The sequence below is a fragment of the Aquarana catesbeiana genome, linkage group LG12, assembly GCF_042186555.1.
Source record: "Aquarana catesbeiana isolate 2022-GZ linkage group LG12, ASM4218655v1, whole genome shotgun sequence".
NCBI lineage: Eukaryota > Metazoa > Chordata > Amphibia > Anura > Ranidae > Aquarana > Aquarana catesbeiana.
In genome coordinates this window covers 47697528-47709707 of record NC_133335.1, presented here as the reverse complement: position 1 = coordinate 47709707, position 12180 = coordinate 47697528, and positions in this window count along the sequence as shown.

The following is a 12180-nucleotide window of genomic DNA, read 5'->3' as shown; positions in this document are numbered from 1 at the left end:
GATTTTTTTTTTTGGTATCGGCAACTGTTTCTCGTATTGCATGGCTGCCACCTGGTCTTCTGTTCATATATTCTCTAACTTCTATCAGGAGGATGTTCCATCCTCATATTATACCAGCTTTCAGCATTAGGTCCTTCAGGGGACTTTTTGAGCTGCTGGCAGTTACCAAGGGTTTTATTTTTTTTAATAAAAGGTCCTGTTGATGTGTTTCCCATCCTTTGTTTGGACTTGGACTGCTTTTGGATGTCTTGACGCTTTAAGATACTCTGTGTTCCTCAATAGATGAGAGAGAATATAGGATTTTTATACTTGCCATAAAAACCTGGGTGTCTGTTAAGGTATATACTGTATGTTTCACCCACTCTTCTGTATTCAGATCATGCTCTACAAAACTGAGGCATGCTTATAGTCATAAGGGGTTATCTTGATCCAATCCTGTAGGTGACTGTGTAAGATTACCATTTATACCTCATGCACAATGCTGCTCCTAAACTGATGTTTTTTTCATTTTGTTTTTTTTTTGCCTAAGCTCCTGAACGCACCTCAGTAAAAGCCTATATGTGCACCCGCAGACAGGCTTTTACCAGCGTTTAGGGGCAGTCAAAGGTCCTTCTGAATGCGGAAGAATCAAGTTCAGAAGATGCGCTTTTGGGCATAAAAGTGCTTAAGGGCTAGGCACGTTTAGCACTTCAGCATTTATTCATTTCAGTGGCCAGACCAAATTTAAAGTTGCCTGAATTGATTTGAATAAAAACGTAGCTTAGGTGAGGTTTTAACACTGATTTTCTCCTGTCTGCAGAAAAGGCAATCAGAGAAAGTCTTGAATTCTCTGAATACAACACATTCTCTGATTGGGCAAAATGGAAATTTTGATATCCCCACCCTGCCTCTCGCCTTGTATTCATTGCCACTTGTGGCTACTATGTAGACGGGCAGTCCCTCAGCACTGGACCTGGAACCCTGGTTCACGCCAAATGCAGCTTTGAAATCGTGCTGAAGTAGCCGGTCAGTGCAGTTTCAGGTGCTGCTTGCTGAAATCTTTGCGACTTCATGCACAGATGTCAATGCTAGTCGCACATGAAATCGCCAGAAATAGTGCAGTAACCTTTTCAAAGTTGGTGCACGTTGGAGTCTCGCCAATTTGAATGGTTCCATAGCCAGAAATCAGGTGCGACTTTAAACTGTCAAATCACATGACAAGTCATGAAGGGGAGCAGAAGACTGCTACAGTGATTTGCAGCTTATACAGGGATCAGTCAACTATGAGATTTGCAAACTTTGGTTGCAGCTGAACCACTATAACGATGCTTTTAAAATCATACCTTCAGCTCTAAGACTTCTTTCTATCTCTGCAATTCATACACATTTCCCCAATGTTGTATCCCACAAAAGACCCTGTAGCTACAGAAAAGTAACTTTACTGTGCCAAAAATTGCACTGATCTCCTACGGCCTGTTGTGGGATAACACCATACAGCATTTTTGTGGACTGAGATTCTGCCCGGTTGTTTAGCTAAACTACTCAAACCCTCCAATTACTTAATTTCTCCCCATCAAGCCAAATTTTTCTGTAGGCCAAGATGCGTAAGAAAAGGGATGATTAAACTCCTTTGAGATAACACAAGTAGTGTGTAGATGATACAGGGCAGCTCTGAATGTCTTTTGCTGTACTGGACATTTCTTAAATTAAGATTTCTATTAAAGCAGAACTCCGGGATTTTCAAAAAATTCACCCCCCTCAGTCGGTTAACCCCCAGCCCCCCCCCACACCCACACCCACACACACACACACACACACCATTAAACAGTTATTACATTTGTGAAATTTCCTACAGTTTAAGAGATATGTATGCCCACTTCAAAATAAATCACACCCCTCATTCTGCAGTCAGCAAGCCATACATAACACATGGTATGATAGGTTACAGCCTTATAAATGCATATTAATATATTTAATATAAATGCAAACCAGTGCAGCTTATCAGGCACCACCAGTACCTTATCTGTGCCCATCATTGCGGTGTCACCAGTGCCTTATCTGTGCCCATCATTGCGGTGTCACCAGTGCCTTATCTGTGCCCATCATTGCAGAGTGGGGATAAGTTACAGCTCCTCTGGAGACAGCAGATCTCAGGCTGACAGATCTGTATGTGAGAACACCGCTTGTGGTACAGCCCTGCCTCCCTGCACCTGAATTGTGATAGACAGCGCAGAGCGCACTGTTCTAATGTGCAGGGAGAGCAGGGCTGTATGACAAGCGGTGTCCTCACATACAGACCTGTCAGCCAGAGATCCACTCTGTCCTGATTATCTGTAACTCTCCCTGCAATGGAGAGATAGATGATGGGATGGAGGTGTAGTGCGAGCAGGGAGGAGGGGGGAGCAGAGGAGGACACCACCCCTATGGGCGGCACAGACCGGGACTGTGAGACTCCTCCGCCCACTACAGCGAGCCAGGTGGAAATGGAACTCACTGCTCGCTTTCAGAGGACTACAAGGGGCGTGTCAGACCGCTGGCTGAGGTTACTGGAGGGATAGCAGCCAGCGGTCTTGCAAACAGGAAATCAGCAGGCAACAGCGGTTTTTCAACAGGTTATTGCAGACTAATTACAGAGCTCAGAAGAACATGGTTTACATAGTTGGTGAAGGTAGGAGATCAGCAATGAGGACATGGAAAAAAGTTTTTGCCTGGAGTTCTGCTTTAAGCTTGCAGGTAAATTTGGGAACATGAAAGGTCTCAATCACATAGGCGCATAGACCCATGCCTCCTTGTGAAGGGTTGGGTTTATGAGCCTGGGGCATTAAGCCTAGTACACACCATTTGTTAGTGTATTTTTTTTTTTTTTCATAAAGAAAAAAAAAGGCAGCTCTGGTCTGAGCCAGAGTACTAAAAATCTGATTGTTAGTGCAGTGATTTCCCCCGCTGAGCTATTGTGTTCAGACAGGGGGACTACCCCCGCCCGAACACTCCGGTCAGCACGTTCAGCCATTGGCTGCTGGTTTCCCAGCATGCATGGCCGTCTTCTGTCGGATCAGCTGCCATATACACAGGTCGCATCTCACCCGTTTTTAACCGGCCTGACATTCGGCATGTGTGTACTAACAGTTAGAGGTGTTCCTGTGCATAACCAAAACCTTGGTTCTGTGGAATCTTAAGCCCCATACACACTATCAGATTTTCAGCTGATTTTTGTCTTCAGATTTACCAAAACCATGTAGTGCAAGGGCCTGCCTGATTGCATACAAATTGAAACTCCTAAGGTTTGACCTCATATGGTTTTGGTAAATCTGAAGGAAAAAATCAGCAGAAAATCTGATAGTGTGTATGGGGCTTTAGAGTCTGGAAAATGGTATAACTGTTCTACGGCTTGGAAAAAAAGATGCGCAGTTTGACATGTCTGTTGCTAGGACTTAAAAGACATTCTAATATTAAGAATGTCATTCACGTTCTATTATCACAATAACTGCAGAAGGTATGGGGGTGTCAACAATGTGAGTTGGCTAATCAAGTGTTACTTCATGTGGAAATTGTGCAATTAAGCTGCGTTTGTGTTTATATATAACCAATCAATAGTGTACTAGAACAGCAACTTAACCGTGAGATACTTTACTCAGTGCAATAAATCTTAAATATAATTTTTATTAAAAATGGAGGCAAATGTGTGTGTGTGTGTGTGTGTGTGTGTGTGTGTGTTTGTCAATTAATATGATATCCACAGTGAAGACACCAGTATATAAAAAAAAAAAAAAAAGGGAAAAACTAATAAAAATACACAAAATTCTCCTTAAGAAATACAAAAATACATCCATAACTGATTCCCATCCTTGGGAACTCCCTCCAAAGATAAATCATTACCAGCGGCTCTAAGCTCTCTCCTCTCGCCAGGTCCACACAATGAGAATATCGTAGTCAAACAGTTAAAATAACCTCACGGTGGACGCTGTGAGCTTTGTTAATTTCAGTTTGCTTTCAGGTGAAAGTGATCCAGAACTCTAAAGGCATCACCCCCATACACACCTACCATGCTTGGTCTCTTTTACTCAACACAACCCTGTTTTATATTTTACCAAAAAATTGCTTTATATATTTGTGTGCACATTTAGTGTCTTTTTTTCCCCCCTGAAAATACCCGTTTGATAAAAATTGCAACTGTCACAATTTTATTATACATGCCTTCTGCTGTCAAATATATAATTGTGTGGGGGTTTTAGGTAAGTAAAAATTACTTTTGTGTAAATTGGTTAATCCAATCACCATGGAATGTGTAAATGTTGATTACCCAAGTGCATGATGGGAGGTGTGACAGTTGTAGTGCTAATCTGACCTAGTTATGTAACCCCTTTGCCTCTATAGGCATTCCTCAATCAAAATGGGATTGCGATCCCTAAACAGGGATGATGGCCTCTGTCACCATCTTTCTTCCACATTTCTTTATACATCTCTTTACTGGCAATTTGACAATTTACATCTTTAGCCATGTAAATCAAGAAACTACCTACAGTATACTGGCTTCTTGATACCAACAATGGGGTTATGTAACTAGAACAGGATGACAACATTACTTTTACAGCTCCTATCCTGCTCTTGGACAATTAGCATTTTCACATCCCATGATTAAGTTATCATAAGGTCTGATTGTAAATGGTGGGGTATCGTCCAGACACTCTAGGAACTGAAGATATGGCTTGCTAAACTACAAACATAACGCGTCCAGTTAATGTGACTACTACTTGATGTGTGAGTGATATGTAGAAGAAAAGAAAGTATGGTGAGGTACTTGGTACCATTGGTCAAGTACAATAATTGTAAGGAATAATTAACTTAAAAGGTAACTTCTTTTTTTTACATCATGCCATTCCCTTTGTGCAAGTTTCATTATACACCAGGACAGCTATTTGAACCATGCTTCTAAGCTATGCAAACCTTATTTAGTGAAGAACCAGGAGTGCCTACACATGTCCTACATGCCAGTTACACCATTGAGAAGAGCTATAGAAGGCGTGTGTAGAATATTTCACTGAATGCCTTCAAATGTCTGCAATCCTGTTACTGTAAATAGAGGCTTGTTCATTGGGTGGACAATTTGCGGAATGGGATGGGATATTTTTAGCGGCAGTATTCGGCCACTAGCGGGGCGGTTTTACCCCCTGCTAGCGGCTGAGAAAGGGTTAAAACCATTGCAAAGCGCTGCTTCAGCAGCGCTATGCCGGCTGTATAGCCGCGCTGACCCATTAATTTCAAGGGGCAGAAGCGTATACACCGCTCCTTCACTCCAAAGACTTTTTTTACCGTCCTGCCAGCGCATCGCTCCAGTGTGAAAGCCCTCGGGGCTTTCACACTGGAGAGACAGCAGCGGCTTTTTCAGGGCCTGCAAAGCGCCCCAGTGTGAAAGGGGTCTAAAGGCTCAATGTTTCATTCTATGCACGAAGGTAAAAAACCCGTGTGCAGCGCCCCCTAATATGTATCAGCTTCATCTCAATCCAGTGTTGTGCATGGGAGCCTCGCTCTCTGGGGACTCCCCCTCCTCATTTGGGGAGACAGCAGTGAGAGTCATTGGCTTCTGTTGTCAATCACAGCCAGTGAGCCAATGAGGAGAGAGCAGGGGCGGAGCTGAGCTGAGCTGTGGCTCTGTGTGTGAATGGACATGCAGAGCCGTGGCTCAGGAGCACACTTGCTTGGGTGTCCCCATTGCAAGCTGCTTGCTCTGGGAGCACTCGACAGGAGGTAGGGGCCCAGAGTGCCGGCAAGGGACCTGAGAAGAGGAGGATGTGGACTGCTCTGTGCAAGATCCCTGCACAGAGCAGGTGAGTATGACATGTTTGTTATTTAAAAAAGAAAAGCCTTTAATATCACTTTAAAATGTTACTAAACCCAGTAATATGAAAATAGTTCATCCACAGTGCCCACAGCTTATAAATCTTCTTTTTACATTAAAATACTGCCAATATATACCTTTTTGGATGATCTGTATCATGTTACATGATAAACTGCACAGTTTCTCCAGTGCTGAGAGATCAGGAAGGAGGAGATTTCCACTTCAGCTTGTATACACGCCCATATGTCTGATGTCAGTATCATGTGACCTGACTATTGCTGAGAACAAGTAACTGTTCTCTCCAGCAGGAAAGACAACTGAGCATGTGCAAGTCAGCTACTTTGCCTGTGTTAGCTGGCCATCCCTAGATAAACCGTGCATGAGGGGGAGGATCTGTGCATACAGGATAAAACAGCCTTTTTACACAGTGAGTATAACAAGCATGATTTACTGTATATACAGACAGAGTTTACTGTTGTGGGTTTAGTAACACTTTAAGGCTTGGTTCACACTGATGTGGCCGTGGGTCCGGTGTGTTCACCAATTTCAGGTGCGAATTAGGTCTGAATTTTTGCCTAAATTCATACCTGAAATGGTGCCAAAGATGCCCAGGACCCTTTTCCAGTGGGGACCACGACCGCCCTGGACCTGTGTGAACTGTTTCCATTGAGAGGCGGTCACACTGTCCTGTCAAGCGAATTGAATGCGGTGAAAATTTGCCTCCCCAGCAAATCTAAGCTTGACATTAAGGTTCTTGACAAGTTTAGGAAAGGGGTCACCGGGTAGTTTTCTATACGTTTTTGCATCACCCAGAAGTCGAAAGACTTCTTTCTCATAGTCCCTTTCATCCAAGAGGACCACGTTGCCCCCCCTTGTCACTCCTCTGATAGTTCCCTAATTGCCCTACATTCATTGGGGGACAAATTGTCACATTTTTTAGTTTCCCAATCAACTTTACCCAAATCTAATTGAATCATGTCCAGGAAGAGGCTCAACCACTTGTTTTTATTTAGTGGGGGCATCTTCCTGGACCTGATGTTAAGGTTAGACTGTCTCTTTTGTGGGCCCATAGTTTCTTCTTCTACCTCATTCTCATCCAGGAGGGAATTAAGGATTTCCAGCATCTCCTCATCCTTAGTGTTGGGGGTAACCAACCCTTCACCCAGTGTTGATTTATTAGTGTGGAGAAAATGGAGGAAAACCTTGCAGAGGAAAAGGGTAACGTCTTTGAAAATGGTAAACTCGTCCATGTGACTTGTAGGTGAGAAGGACATACCACGTTGTAGGAGATCAATGTGTCTTTGGGCAAGGGAAAAACTAGAGAGGTTGATAATTTTCATATCATTACTCCCTATACTTTCAGTCAGTTGTCTCGTTGATTCCGCTGACTTCTGGTTCGGGCACCTCCCTTGTTTGTATTCCAGTCCTTGTCCGTCTGTTTTTGTCTGGGGGTTTGTTGTTTGCGTGTATTGGGCCTCTCTTGTTGGTGATTTTCCCTGTTTTCGCCCACCACCCCCTCCTCCTCTAAAAAAGTCACAGTCCTGGGTATGTTTTCGTCTTCAGTGTCACTTTGGGATCCGATGCCTCTAGAAGAAGATCTAGGGTTACCACGCCTAGATCTACTTCTATTACGGCGTGGCGTAAGATCGAATATTTCTCCCTTTTCCCAGTCTCCTAGATCTCGTCTAAACTTAGATTGTTTCGTTATTTTCAGATTGTGTTGTGTTTTTTCTGCCTCCTTTTTCAAGGTTTCACTATGTTTTTGAAATTCTTCGGAGTCTTTGTTGGACTCCAAACCTAGGGAGCTTTCAGTAATCGCAGTCGAAAGCTCTTCTAGTTGGATCCTCTCTTCCTCAACAATTAATTTCATCACTGACACCCCATGGTCAATACAGAGTTCTTTCCATTTGTCCAGAAATCTGGAACTATGGAGGTGTTCAGCTGGTATCACTTTGTCCCTCAGACCTCTCGGTACTATTCTATGGGCTATATACGTTTCAAGAAAGGATACGTCCCATTTCCTATTCAAGTGTTTTATGAGGAGCTTCCATCCCCTCCCTTTTTTCCTCTGCTGGCTGGGGTTGGTCTTAGTCTACCCTAAACTCAGCAATTGCTGGATATTCCACCTTAGTGGTGGGTTAGGCTGACGCCAATTAACCTGGCGTCCGGACGTTTTTGTTCATATTAGTTTTGTTACATATTGTCTTGTCCCCCCTATCTGTGGTTGTTCTTGATTAGCCCATTGTGGCCTGTCACCAACCTGAGCCAGGGCTAGTTTGTCACTGGTCTCATCAACCTACCCCCATGTTTTTTATATATACCAATAAATTATATTTTGATACTAGCACAATGGTGTTTACTGCTATTCGGTTAGCCCCATCTTTTTCTGTCCCCGCCTGTTTGGGATACTTTTTGCTGGGTAAATACCTATATCACATGCTATTAAAAACAAGAACATTAGAAAATCATATATGTAGCACCCTCCTAGTATAGAGTGGGCTGCTAAGTAAATTATTTAGTTTCGCTGCTCTGTAATCAGTGTTGATTGCTTAGGACTGCTCAGTGTTTCACAGGCTGCTGCTCTGTTACTTACCCCTGTCTTCTAGAGCAGTGGTTCTCAACTCCTGTCCTCAGGATCCACTAACAGGCCAGATTTTAAGTATTACCTTGGGGAGATGCAGACTAGAATACTGCAATCACTGAGCAACAAATTATATCACCTGTGATGTATTTCAGTTATCTTGTAAACCTGGCCTGTTGGTGGGTCCCGAGGACAGGAGTTGAGAACCACTGTTCTAGAGGATTCTAGAAGTATAGTGGGAGGAAGAACAGAGCAGACAGCCTGAATTTTTATGGAACTCCAGGGGCGGTGTGCCCAGAAGGTGGTGAGAGAGACTGGGGCCTAAGGTAGAAGAGTAGAATGTCTGGGTCCAGTTCTGCTGGAAGAGACCCTCTATCTATCATTTTGGATAGATTAAAGTAGGGTTACAAATAGAAAGATACAGAATGGGAGTTTTAAGGTGCGTATTGATCAGATTAGAGACAGATCATATATATTTAGGTCATCTGATGAAAAAGATCTCACCCTATTATGAGCACAACTCCAAAGAACTGATAGGAACCCACAAGCAGATAGCCCAACAAAGTATTATGCCCCGTACACACGGTCGGACTTTGTTCGGACATTCCGACAACAAAATCCTAGGATTTTTTCTAACGGATGTTGGCTCAAACTTGTCTTGCATACACACGGTCACACAAAGTTGTCGGAAAATCCGATCATTCTGAACGCGGTGACATAAAACATGTACGTTGGGACTATAAATGGGGCAGTGGCCAATAGCTTTCATCTCTTTATTTATTCTGAGCATGCGTGGCACTTTGTCCGTCGGATTTGTGCCCACACGATCGGAATTTCCGACAACGGATTTTGTTGTCGGAAAATTTTATATCCTGCTCTCAAACTTTGTGTGTCGGAAAAGCCGATGGAAAATGTGTGATGGAGCCTACACACGGTCGGAATTTCCGACAACAAGGTCCTATCACACATTTTCCATCGGAAAATCCGACCGTGTGTACGGGGCATTAGTGTGTCATAGAGAGGATAAGCCAAAACAAAAAAGGGGTCACTGCCCCCACCTATAACTGGTCTTCACAGCAAGCAGCACTGGAAGGGCAAACGCATGTAAAATAAAACCAAAGAATTTCCAAGCTCAACTTACCAACCAACCTGCGACCAACCGAATTAACTTGCCTAATAGTATGCGTTTAAAAACAGGGGTTTAGTTGCACACATTGGCAAATACAAGCATAAGCTGCAGGCCACGGCAAAGCACCCTGTATCCTGCAGACCCTAACTCTAACTTTGAAGCGTTTCCACAGTGGGAGCACATGTATTTTAATGGATAGGTGAAGGGCAGATAACCAGAGGGAGCCCAACCCTCCTTAAAGGCGCAGGAGCACACCAAACACCCAGCACATTGCACAATGGCAGCAAAGGTGTCCCCCTTTTTGTATTGTTGACATATTGGCCAGGCAACGCACTGACACCTTTGCTGCCATTGTGCAATGTGCTGGGTGTTTAGTGTGCTCCTGCGCCTTTAAGGAGGGTTGGGCTCCCTCCGATCATCTGCCCTTCACCTATCCATGGGGAAAAAAGCTGCTCAAACCTGCCTGGCCCTATGTGAACAATTAATTGCCCCCTACCATGCTGAATCATCAATGAACTGTGATTAACCACACTTTTTTGGAAAGCGGAGTTAAATTTCACTTGCCACACCAACGCCTGATTACTGCCAGACCTGTTGAATCAAGAAATCACATAAATAGAAGCTGTCTGACAAAGTGACGCACGCTAACAGATCACAAAAAGCCACATATCATGCCACAATCAAAAAAAAATCAAGAACAGATTAGAAACAAAGTAATGTTCATGTATCCGTCTAGGAAGGGTTTCGAAGCCATTTCTAAGGCTTTGGAACTCCAGTGAACCATGGGGAAAGCCATTATCCAAAAATGAATTGGAACAGTGGTGAACCTTCCCAGGTGTGCCCGGCCTACAAACATTACTCCAAGAGCATGACGACGACTCATCCAGGAGGTCATAAAAGAACCCAGAACAACATCTAAAGAACTGCAGGGCTCACTTGCCTCGGGTAAGATCAGTGTTCATGATTCAACAATATGAAAGAGACTAGGCAAAAATGGCATCCATGGGAGAGTTCCAAGGCCAAAGCCACTGCTGACCAAAAAGAACACAAAGGCTCATCTCACATTTACCAAAAAACATCTTGATTATCCCCAAGACTTTTAGGCGAATATTCTGTGGACTGATGAGAAAATTTTTACTTTTGGAAGGTGTGCGTCATGTTACATCTCACATAAAACTATTACAGGATTTCATAACAAAAACATCATACCAACAGTCAGACGTGGTGGTAGCATGATGGTCTAGGGCTGCTTTGCAGCTTCAGGACCTGGACGACTTACCATAATTGATGAATTCTGAGCTCTACCAGAAAATCACAAAGGAGAATGCCCGGCTATCAGTTCTTGACCTCAAGGTTATGCAGCAGGACAATGATCTGAAACACAACAGCAAGTCCACCTCCAATGGTTCAAACAAAGCAAAATGTAGGTTTTGGAGTGGCCTAGTAATAGCCCAGACTTAAATCCAATTGAGATGCTGTATCATGACCTTACACAGGCTGTTCATGCTGGAAAACCCTCCAATGTGGCTGAATTAAAACATTAAAACAAAGTGTGGGCCAAAATTGCTTCACAGCAATGTGAAAGACTCGAAAAAGATTGCTAGTTATCGCAACATTTGATTGCAGTTGTTGCCACCAAGGGTGGCACAACCAGTTATTAGGTTTAGGGGCAATTACTTTTTCACATAAAGCCAGGCAGGTTTGGACAGCCTAATAAATGAAACCATTATTTAAAAACTGCATTTTGTATTTACTCGGGTTATCTTTGTGTAATAATAAAATTTGTTTGATGAACTGAGTCATTTAAGTGAGACAAATATGCAAAAAATAAAAAAATCAGAAAGGGGGCAAATACTTTTTCTCAGCATTGTATGTCTGATGAGATTATGGTTTAAAGCAACCCCTCATTTATATATTTAATCAATTATACCTAACATATCTCAGAATCAGGTTGGGGGATAAGAGGATTTTAAAATCCAGTAACCATCCTTGTCAAATACTTCAAAATATGTATAACAGCTTGATAGATGGAGACCGTTTTTTCTAAAAAAAAAAAAAAAAAAATCACATGAAAAACAACTGTAAGAATATACATATCAGCCATCCATACACAAAGGAACCATTTATACTCATCTTGTGTCCATCTCACCTCAGTATGAATGGTCGCTAAATAGAAAGACAAGGAATAAACCTGCTAATCCCACTTTGCACCAATATAATTCTGATAAGGCAAGGCAGATCCAACATATAGGTAATGCCTTCAGACAGGGATAATCCCCTACAAATAATCACATAAATACATAATTATCTAACAAAGTTGCCATCCAAAAACTTCCAAAAACTTCACTCTCATCTTACTACCAGAAAGTTCACCTACTCAGATCTTTTATAGCTGTCCTACCAAGTATCCACCAGGGTGAGCAGCCGCAGCAAATCAACAGCTGCCCTGATGGTCCTTAAATACCTCCTCCATCTCGGTGGCGTCTGGTGTCACCGCCGAGATGCGGACGCCCATTAGCCGCTCCGTCACTCCCCCTTCTTCTCAGCTGAAATGGGAATAGGCTATCGCAGCCAAGCGCGATCCCTCTTGACACAAAGCGTTGTTCCACACATGTGCGAACAGCCATGGGGATCTTTAAAACTCCTCATTCCAAT